The 11834-nt window shown below is 32.6% G+C and overlaps 1 non-coding gene across 1 annotated transcript; it reads right to left on the bottom strand.

Annotated features, from left to right (window-relative positions):
- Positions 1–10841: 10841 nt before the first annotated feature.
- TRNAV-AAC lies at positions 10842–10915 on the bottom strand. The gene has a single exon. It is a non-coding gene; the product is annotated as a tRNA-Val (tRNA).
- Between the last annotated feature and the right edge of the window lie 919 nt (positions 10916–11834).

The following is an 11834-nucleotide window of genomic DNA, read 5'->3' as shown; positions in this document are numbered from 1 at the left end:
GTATAATAACGTACTAAGAAAATACAAGAAACCAAAAATGCAGGTAAATAAATCATAATAAAAGTGTACTGGATGGTCTTCCCGTCATCTCCAACTGAAACTCAAAATGCATGTAAGGGCATTTTATGTAATGCGGGAAAAATAAGGTTCCTAGATTATATCTTGGTGAGTCCTTAATGGTTTGATTAAGGATGATTTTATTAAGAAAAAAATATCAAGTTTAGTAGACCTCCGAGGTATCCAACATGTCAGGAGAGAAAGACAGTTCATGCTTTCCCCTCACCACCTGGTAAAAAGTCTTGAGCTCATTTAAACTTATTATGTTGCTTAATAATCCATCATGTAAATATTTCTAGTGTTCAATGAGCAGTGATGTTTCAATTGTCCCTAATAGTAGGGTGATTATCATTTATCCTTCAATTTGAGAATTATGCAGGTGAAGACCCTTAAAAGGGCAAGTTAGTGTTATGAAGACACTCAGCCATATTTGGTTTTAAGTTGGGCTTGTAGTGTTTCAAAAGTGTTCAAATTTATTCACTTTTCTAAAATTCATTTAACCAAATTTGATTTAGCTGAAATCTCCACCAAGCCCTTAAGATCCTGATGGATGTCTTAGTCATTTTTTAAAAAAATTAAATTTTAAATGACAATAATTCATCATCAAAACATTTGAATTTCACTTGAACACCAGATAGGGGTATTAAATTAGTGTGTTATTAACACCCAAAACTATACCCCTAAGTCTAGGATCATTCAATTTGGTAGACTTCCAAAGTTTAATCATTTAGGAAATTTCAAATTTATCTTTTAATTGGAAAATGTGAGATTAGTTTCTACCAATTTAATCCCTTGTGTTTCAGTCATCCAAATATGTTAATTAAGATCAAAGATTGCCCATTTCCCTTTCTTGAATTAAGCCTAAATGTTAATTAAGGCTAAATTTCTAAAATTACACTTTTGCCCCTAAGGCTCTATCACTTTCATAATTCATCAAATTTAATTCAAATGACTTTGGAATTTTCATCTCACATTACTCATGGGTCAATTAAGACATCAGAGGAGAAAATGTGATTTTTCAAACTTTAATTTAATTTACATATTTATTTATATACAAGAATAGGATTTTTCAAAGAAAATTTCATAACTTGACCAAGGCAAAGCCTAATTACTTGAAAATTTTACTGGAGGTAGACTTAGACTAGAGAAACACTTTTCCCAAATTTCATGATTTTTTGAGTTTTATTTGAATTATTAAAATTATTTTAAATTTTGAAGTATTAATTAATTATAAAATATTTTAAATGTGAGAAATTAAAATTTAAATTTTTATTAAATCTCCCTGAGGTCAAGGAACCTAGAGAGATAGAATTTACCTTTTTTGTTTATTTTTCTTTGAATTATTAGAATTTTTTAAGTGAAAGATTAAGGAAAATTCATTTTTTAGCCTTTAAAAAATATTTTTAAGCTTTAAAATTCAATATCTTCACTTAAAAAATTAGGAAAAAAATTCCAATTGATCCTAAGTTCTTAGAAAACAATTTAGAACATTTTCATGATTTTTTTTCAATTTTGTGATTTTTATTAATTTTTTAATTATTTAAATATTTAAATTAGGCTTAAAAATGAAGTTTTTATTTTATTTACAATTTTATTTTTAGAAAATTTGTCTAATCACAGAGAACTCTCAAAACTAATTCTTATGATTTTTTGAGTTGTATTTTAATTATTAAAAATCATTTTAATGTCAGAAATGTCATTTAACTTAAAAAATCAATTTGAGTTATCTAATGAGCTCCAAATATTTTGAAATTTTTATGGGGAGTTCTCTGAACTTAAATCACAGTAGAGATTTAAATTTAAGTCATTTAGATGTTTATATTTTCCAAATCAATTTTCTTTGTGTATTAGGGTTTTGTGAGATTTAAGTGTGTTCTTAATAACTTGACCTATGAAAAATTTTTCAAAGGGTTCTCTGGTCACAATAAACCTTTTAAAATTTCTTTGGATTTTTCTAAGCAACATGCTAATTATTATGATTAATTTATGTAAATAATAGACATAAACTTGAAGAATATGGATCTCTATCTAGAGATCTTCTCTAACATTAAAAAAAATCAAAGAATATCCCCAATGACAGAGGCAACAACATGCCAAAATATCAAGCCATGGTGAAATGTCTACATGCTTGGAGAGTTAAAATACTCAAACCAGTATTTAATTAATTAAAAATAAAATATTCATCAAATAAACTTCAAACTATTTCTATATTGTTCTCCTCTATTCACCGAGTACTAGGATATTTTTATTTTATTTTGTGATTTTTCTACACCAAGATATAAATTTTTTAAGGTAGGGAGCATTTTCTGAATTATTTAATTCCCTAGCTATCTACTTAAATGCGCGGCGCCACGCAATCATACACGACTCTGAAAACATGTGTGGCGCGCTCTGGTTGGATGCTGCCTTCCAAGTAGCCGCTGACTCTACCCGCACTTTATGAACAACACTCTCAGAACAACCCCCTCATCCAGCGCAATCAGAGCCCTCCATTTGATACACGCGCGATCCAACGGCTACGCACGTCCCCAAATAGAGTGAACCTGTGACCATTAACATTAAAACCCTAAGATCTCACTTATTTCTCAACTAAATGACATTGGGTTGGATCCTATGTACTCGCCTAAGTGAGATGAACATATCGATACGGTAAACATGCCCTTAAACTAACCCTAATCAAATGGAGAATCAAAATAGACTCGGGAAGAGGGGAAGTTCAATATCTTTGCTCTAAGAAGGGAAGCTTCAATCAGAGGTGCTCGACACGTTTGTGGAGGTCCGAGGAGGCTAGGTATTGAGCCTCTGGTCGTAGTGAAGGGTCTAGACCCAAATTTGATCAAAGCCGAATTTAGGTGTTGATCAAAGTCTAGTGTAGAGGCTCTCTGTGAGGGGGGGTTTGATGGGGCTTTGTCTTCTTTCACTGTGGTGAAGGTGTGGGTGAGTTTAATTTGATTTTTGTGCACTGTGGAGGTGTGGAGAGTTCTGTCCTGTCTCCTACAAGGATTTGAGCTCAAAAATTTAACTCCGGCAACGGGAAATAGAGCAGAGGAGTGGATGGGGTGGTTGGGTTGTACTGAGGAGGTCTCAAAGCGGCTATGGGAGCAATTTAGAGGGGTCTCCTTAAGAAAATTTCAGCACCTCTATGTTGGCCATAGAGGATAAGTTTTATAGCCATGGCCGGAGAGGGGAGCTCAGGGCCTGATTATATGTGTAAAATGGTGCTTCGGTGGAGGGTTGAGGAGCTCCAAAGGTTAATTAGGGTGAGGTGGCCTCTAGGGTTAATATTGGGTTTGATTTGGCCTTGGGGCTCTCAGTTTTGGGGTTTTTTGGCGACTAGGCAGGGCCAGGGGAGGTGGCCAGGAGGTCAGGTGAGTCAGGGGGAAGCTTAATTATGATTTACCCCCAAGGGTTAGTGATGATGAGGGAGATTTTTGATTAAGGCCCATAAGTTTAGGAATGAAATGTATAAACACATAAGAATTGAGTGTTATGTATGTAAATGCCCCCAAATAAGAAAAAGATGAAAGGGATGATTCCACACATGGTGATTTAAAATTTTGTGCTCCCCTAGATAAAGATATGGGCATTACAAATTAATTTGTTCTATTGCAGCAGGAAGTTTCAAGTTGCTTAATTCCCTCGAGTGTTATTGCATGCATACATCCAACTTCAAGGTAGCCATATAGATTCCAGATACAACATCGTTTGGCACCAGCTTTCAGATGTTGTTCCATTTTTAAGCCCCAACTCCTATCAATAATATGTCTCAGCCATAATCGGAGTGCAATTTGCACACATTTTGCACAAAGTCTGATACAAGTAGCATTGAGGGAAACCTATATAACTGCTTTTACAAGATGCCATAAGACTTTCAAAAGATTTGCAATCTCGTGAATCTATAGAATCATGCATAGATGCATAGATTAAACAACCTTAGTGCATAGATTAAACAACCTTAGAAAAGATGCAAAAATATTTAAGCAATCTGGTAACATATACATACATATCACTTTTACATATATATCACTCAAAGATTTACATACATGTCAAGATTTACATACATATCATTATGTCCAATGTTAGCAAATCTTACATTTATAATAACCAAATATTTACATACATATCACTTAAAGATTTACATACATGTCGCTCAAAGATTTACATATATTACATTCAAAGAATTGCATAAAAATTGGTCATGAAGCTTCTTAATAGTTTGGAATTGTCTGTAGCAAACAGTGTCCGATGCAATTTGTATCATGGGCACCAGTTTCACTTGCTTTAGTTATTCCAAGTTTCGATGTGATCTCATGGGCACCAATGCTGCTTACTTTAGATGCTCCATGATTTCAGCTACAAAGATAGATTTTCTCGAGTGTGATCTAAAACAAACTCTGTCAGAACATACAATTTACATAATTAAATGCAGATGTCAGTAGCCAGCAAAATTAATATAGAATTTAATACTTCAAGTCATATATGTTTTAGTTTTCAATGAAAAAGATAAAAGCACAATACATCGTTAAGTTTATACTGTCTAAAGTTATATGAACTTAAAGATAAAACCATAAGGATTAGATGAGCATAACACTAACATCTGATTAACATAAAGTTTATACTGTAAAAGTTATATGAACTTAAAGTGATATTCTGTTACTTTTATGAAGTTAATAAGAGTGGTGTTTGTGAAATCAAGTGAATATAATGCTATTGAAAAATAAACTTGCTTTCTTCTCACACCTAGCTAACATAAAGAATAAATTTTTTCATATATACATTTTATTTCATTAATAATGGTTGGATCATCATGACCTGTCAATATGATCATGAAATTTCTCCTATTTGGCCACCCTCTAGAGAACATGGAAAGAATAGTAATGCGAGATATTTGCAACAGCAAAAATTTCGTTAAGTAATCATTTTCAATAGCAAAAAAAATGTTAAGCAAAAATAGACTCGTACTCGATTCACTGAGAAATCAATAAAAGTTTTAATTCACTAACTTTTTTTTGAGTTTTTGAAATAATCTCACCTTATAAGAACTAGCATTATGGTAACAACTTGTAACACTAGATGCTCTCCAAACTTCTCTAAAACTTTATCAAGATTCCAAAAATAACTCTCAATCATTTATCTAATTTAATGTTTCAACATACTTGAAAAAAAAATAATACATTTCAAATCTACATTTCAGGGCATTCCCCAATTTCTTTTCAATATAACTGTTCGGGATATAGGTTTGATTACAACATTACTTTACAGGAGATCAAACATTGCCCCCTTGCTTTTTATGTTTATTACTTTTATTCATATAATAATGGAGCACATTGGATGACCAAAGAACTCTGTTGCAACAATTGCTTCCACAATTTAGTATGTTGAGTTTTTTTTATTCCCTCTAGTTTTTGACTGATCAACATTTTTTATAATAATTATAGGACAATGAACTCGAGATATTCAAGGAAGTCAAGGCAAATGATGTGCCGATGTGGGCTATCGTCATTGCTTTTCACATCACGACTGATACATAGTTAGGGGCGACAATTCTACAGGTGCCCGCGGTGGGGACAAGGACCGAATGACTGCAAATTCTTCAGGTGGGCCGATAGTAGAACTATTTCTAAATGCTCCCAATTGGACACAACTGCTGAGAGTTCAATAGTACCACAACAGGAGAACGCCACATGTGGTTTGAGTTCTTCCGTTTATACGATATCGCAGTCGGACATGTTTGCTCACGGTTCTGGAGTGTCAGATGCAGGTGGCATGAGTCGTGATATGCCGCTATATTATAAAATTAACATTATCATATTTTTACTTATCATTTTAACATGTTATTTTTTTCTTTTTTATGAGCTCTTATTATATTTTGTAGTAGTATGTGCAGGTGCGTTTGACTTTTGTATGTATAACATATTCGTTTGATGTGATCGAATATGTTTTAGTTATATAAATATAAATCAACTTTTTGGTATTTTCTTGTATGAACAGTGATCTTTAATTTTGTTGAGAAAAAAACAGATTCTGCTGCACAAATTATTCATTTAATTAAATTTTTTTTCCAAATAAGCTGTTTATAAAACGCACTAACCAAAGAGCTAAACTGTTTATTCAGAACAGGTGCGAAATGATCAATTTTTAAGAATCAGCTGTTTTCCATAAGCGCCAACCAAACAACCGGACAGCTTATTCGGATCAGCTGCTGGTCAGCAGATTATCAGGATAAGCTGCTTATCAGCAGAAGCTGGATAAGCTGCAGCTGCCCCAAACAGACCCTGAATCTAAGGAGTGAACATGGGGGTAGAATTGTTGTATATATTGTGGAATACAAATCTGTTAATAAATTGTGGTCTATGAGCTTCCATGAGGTGTAATTGGAGTTGTGTTATATTTTATTGGTTTGTTCTTGATGATTTGTGAGGGACAAGGGAAGGTGTCATCTAGAAAATTGTGAAAACTATTGATTGTAATGAGATGTTAATTTGTGACCTTTTGATGGGACCGTTGTCTATTTCACGTGTTGTAATTGCCAATGAGTTTATGTTGGTCTTGAGAAATTTGAGAAAGGGAGGAATGGATATAGTAGCAATCATGGGAAGAGCTTGTTCTATCACATGACATGATTGGGATGATTGGGTATTTATTAATGCAAGAGAGAGATATGGGAAGACAATGAGTGTTGTCAAGCTATGACTTTGATACAAAGTAAACTTACTGATCAAGTTAGCTATATATTAGTGAAATAGAGAAGAAGACAAATATTATTATAATTGAAAAGTATTTTATAGAAGTATTTTTTAATTATATTATTGAACTATTAGATTATTCGTATATATAACTATTAGTTGGATATTACAAATGTGATGCATAATTGTGATTTATAGAGGCAAATTACAACATAATGACTGGTGAACAAAAGGATGGAGAATTGTTGTGACTCCATATGTAGATTATTATACAAGGAATGAGTGCTATTATGCTGGGATTATTGTTACTGCTCTAGTAAATTATTCTGCTGGGTGGCTTTGTCCTTTATTTCTTAACTTTGATGAGCAAATTTACAACATATAATATTAAAATTCTCAATAGTTTAGTGAAAATAATGAAGAAGACATTGTTGAATCACTATTATGTTAGTTGCTGTTTCAAACACTTTTTTTCTTTAATTTCTCTTCTCCTCTATTTATTGGATAAAATTTGATCAAAGCAAACCGAATAAAATTAGACAATTGGACCCTAAAGCCAATGGATTAGCTTTACGATTAATGTAATGTCAACCTCATCTCTTACTTATCACAAAGTAAGTTCAACACTACCCTAACAAATTTTATTTTAAGACATCTACTTTGACAAATTCGCTTTAGGTCTAAACCGACAAATTCTATATTAAGATATCTTATACAAAATTCTCTCCCAATATTTTGTCCTTACCTTGTAGTCAGCTCTTTCCTATTGCAAATTCAATGAAAGAATTTTGTTGTTTTCTTCTTCAAATTCTCCCTCTAATAATTAGGAATGACTTTGAAGATATATCTAAAATTATTATTTTTCCTTGAAAATATGTGTAATTTAGGTTCTAAGTTGGCGTTGATTCTACATTTATCAATTAATAATAATAATAGTAATGTTATTATTATTATTAAGGGATAATTATATACATACCACCTGAAACTTTGATATTTACAAATGAGGCATCGATCAAGTGTCTTTTTTGAACAACCGAACACTTTTGAAAGCACAGTTAATGCATTGAAAATCTTGCCAGCACAAAAACGTTCTAGGCTTTGACAAAATTGGCCCCATAAGATGATTGATTTGACAACAAGGATACTTATTTGCACAGCCCAATCCACTCAAAATGGGCCGGTAACTAAGAGGCCCACACATTCATGCTGTTGGTTTGAAAGAAACTAAATTTGTACTTCATTTTTAGAATTTTATTTTTTAACCAAACACAAAAAAAAAATAAAAAAAAAAAAATCAGATGAATCTCAATTATAATGCATTCAATTTACACTGTAATTAGAATACTCCTAAATTTCAAAAGATTAAAACCAATAGCTCATTCATTTAATTTCTAATTCTATTTTCTTAGGAAGAATTTTTTTTTTAATATTTTATATTCATTTTTAGAATTTATTTTATAGAAGCGATAACGAGTCAATCAAATATTTTTCATATGTCGAAAATTTTAAGACATTAAATATAGGTTCTAATGGTTTCTAATTTTTTTATATCTAGCATGTTTAGAATCTAATTAAGTGTCTCAATAAAAAATTTAAGAACATGATTATTCAATTATGATATCATTAAATTTAAAATATTGAATGAGTATTATTGAATGAGTATTATGTAATTAATGAAATATACACAGACATTCAATTGGGTATTTTAGAATTTTAGCAGAAATGAAGAAAATATCTCTCTAGAAAATTATAAAAATGAACTTATAGTGTATATGATGGGAGGCTAAATCAGGAAAAAAAAATTGCATCCGGGTAGAAAAAAATTTGGGTGTATCGCGTGTGTTATCTGGAACTAGTATATGCTCGGACTTTGGACGCAATATTTTCCCATAAATCAGGCGCTAGAACAACCTTCGAGATCTAGAGTACTCAAAAACTATCTATAACTAATGTCAACGACAATCATCACCAACTATCACTATCACCTATTTGTTGTATGCTGATTACATCATCCAATCATCATTGCTCGATCATTATCATATAATCATCATTATTTAGCCACTATTATTTAATCAAAATCATCGCCCATTAATAAGTTCTACTATTTTTCATAATCATGTCCTCTCCAATTGTAAGAAAGATCAAAAGTAAATCCATAAATTATTCATGGAAGGCATTTTTCGCCCTAAAAATAAAAGTTATTTTTCATAAAAGTTATCGCCATATCTTATTATTATGCTAAAAATTGATTGAATGTTGATTAGATGGTTAACTTATGACAATATCTATTAATTTGATTGAAACAGTATAGATTTCCCAGCAAATCATATATTTAAAATTTGTAATTATAATTGCCAAAAGTTTAACATTTAGAATTCTCAATTATTAGATAGTTGATCCTTGCAAAAGCAATTGCTAAGGTTTATTACAATGGATGGAACATTTGTAGAACTAGAACTATTAAATATCTCTCGTGTTTAATTTACAAAGCTCATATTGAGATTCAAAAGTTTAACATAGGGTCTGTTTGAGGCAGCTGTATATTAGTTATAAGCAGATTATCCTGATAATTTGATAATCTGCAGATTATCAAGATAAACTGACTTGTTGTTTTTGGTAGCTTATTCAGAACAACTTATTGGCAGTTGTAGCTGGATAAATGATCATGTTTCCCCAGTATTATGAAAATAATATATAAAACAAAAGCCGCAAACTATTACAGATCAGTTCAAAAAAATAAAATACACTGCTCACTACAGGTCAAGTATTTCTTTCTCTAATGGTACAAGGTTAATTAACTCATTCCGAAAAGCTCATGATATGGCCTACATCAACAAAATTAAGGGCAAATCTCATCCATATTGTTCATCGATCCAAAAAATATCGCTGTTCCTTTGATCTTAGATCCATTTGGTGCTGAGATAACAAACATTTAGTTTGGATGGCAAAATTGTCTGAAATAGTGACAATTAATTCAGACTTTGCCATCATATTCCTTCTTGAGTAAAATTTTGAGAGTAATATTTGGACGAGTACCAATAGTGGACTTCAGTTGTGAATGTAATACAGCGGCAAAAAAAAAAAACAATTTAATTTGCCAAGTTAACGAGCGTCATCAAGTAGAAAAGGAGAAAACAAAACTAAAAATCATTTAGCAAAAAAAATATTAAATTTAATACTAAAATTATTATTAATGCTGTGGGAGAACTCTTAATTCTTCTTCCTCTAGAACAATTATCGCATGCATAAATTAATAATTTTAAGAGAAATTAGTTTAAAAAAATCAAAGAAACAATGTTTCTTTTTTACAATTCATGAGAAATGATTCCCAATTATAATCTGAATCAAACTTGTATGACTGATGATAAAGAATCAGTGGACAGGGAAGGTGTTGAGAAGATAAGTGCTAAAGGAGAGCTTCGATACTGCGGCTCGAGTGCTGGAGGAATCACGACCGAATCAAAGTGGGAATGATCTGGAGGAATCGTGACTGGGACAGGTTGGGAGGAATCGCGATCGGGAATGGTTGGGAGAATTCGCGAGAAGAAGATCTGGAGGAAGCGGGACCGGGAGAAGGATCGGGATGAGATCGAGGGCACCAAAGCGCGACCGGGAGAAGGATCGAGGATGAGATCGGATTCGGAGAGGAGAAGGATCGAGGACGAGATGAAGGGTTGGAGGGTAATAAGTTTAAACAAAACTCGAAAAGCGGTCTCCGAAGTGCGGCTGGCATTAAGGAAGAATTTGCGTCGACGATTTCGTACCGCAATTCATACTCGCGAAACAAACTCCTACTCAGGCGTTTTCGAAACGCCCACCGCACTAATAAGCTGCCCCAAATGGGACCTTAATCAAAGTGCTAGATAATATAATAAAAATAAATAAATTAGATAAAAAAAATTAAATTGGTCAATATAGATTAAAAGTCTAAACCACTACTGTAGACTTTAATCAGATTTTTAATATTTAGTAGGTTCTCTTAAATCCACATTCCTTTTATACTCCGCAGAATAATAATCAATTAATTAGATTATGCAAACATTAAAAAAAAATCTTAAAATGGCAAATAAACGATTCTATTTCCAAAATGAAATGTTTTGGCGTCGCCCGGGTTCGAACCGGAGACCTTCAGTGTGTTAGACTGACGTGATAACCAACTACACCACGACACCATTGGATGTCAAATGAACAATGTTATTTATACTTGCCTACTTCTTCAATCCTTATGGCGTTGGTCTCACCTTGGCAGATTTGAGCTTAACAGGTTATTTAGTTGTTTCATTTGAATTTATTGATGTTTGTTTTGAAGTATAACAGATGCAAATTATGTCGATAGAGGATTAATAATGCCTCAAAATGTCTAGTTGACTCCAAATGCATGAAACTTGCGCCAAATGCCCCTGAATAGATAAAATTTTATTGTTTTACATGGCATTTGAATTGCATATTTTGAGACATGATGAATTTTCCTCTAGCATTATTGATAGGTCCTCAAAAGTTTTATTTTAATTATTTATCAATATTAGAGCATTTCAAACAATAGTCGTTCCAGGTTTAAATTCAAGTTCATTCAGGGGCACCGATAACGTAAAACTTATATTAAAACTAATCATCTCGACAGGACGAGCCCAATGAAGCTAAAGATGATTCGGACTGATCAAGTCTTTTAAGTGCAATTGGAGGTTTTGGATGGGCAATTGAATTATCAAATGGATTTCAATTTCCAAATCTGACCTGCTTATAGTCAAATCAATTGTCTCATTGAACCGAATCCAAAGAGCTCAGTAGCACTTTATTATGACATCCTTTATGCACTTAAATGCTCATAAAACATAATTCAATCAAGGGAATTACTCTGGGTTGTTTGATAGAGTTGGCCAGATTCATTCAGTATTTACGGAGGTTGTCACTCTCAAAATCAATAATTAGAGCTCCACAAATTTCACCGTCATCACCCCTGTTTTTGGTGCCACCACTCTCTTCGAGCTACCACCACTGTCGCATCACCGTCATCACTATTGCCACACCAACATCATCAAGACGCTGCCACTTCCCTGTCGGATTATGCCTCTCTTCCAGGGAAAGCCTTGC

This window comes from Phalaenopsis equestris, unplaced genomic scaffold (assembly GCF_001263595.1).
Source record: "Phalaenopsis equestris unplaced genomic scaffold, ASM126359v1 Scaffold001250, whole genome shotgun sequence".
Lineage (NCBI taxonomy): Eukaryota > Viridiplantae > Streptophyta > Magnoliopsida > Asparagales > Orchidaceae > Phalaenopsis > Phalaenopsis equestris.
The sequence above is the reverse complement of the archived record's forward strand: the minus strand, read 5'-3'. Positions and strand labels throughout refer to the sequence as shown.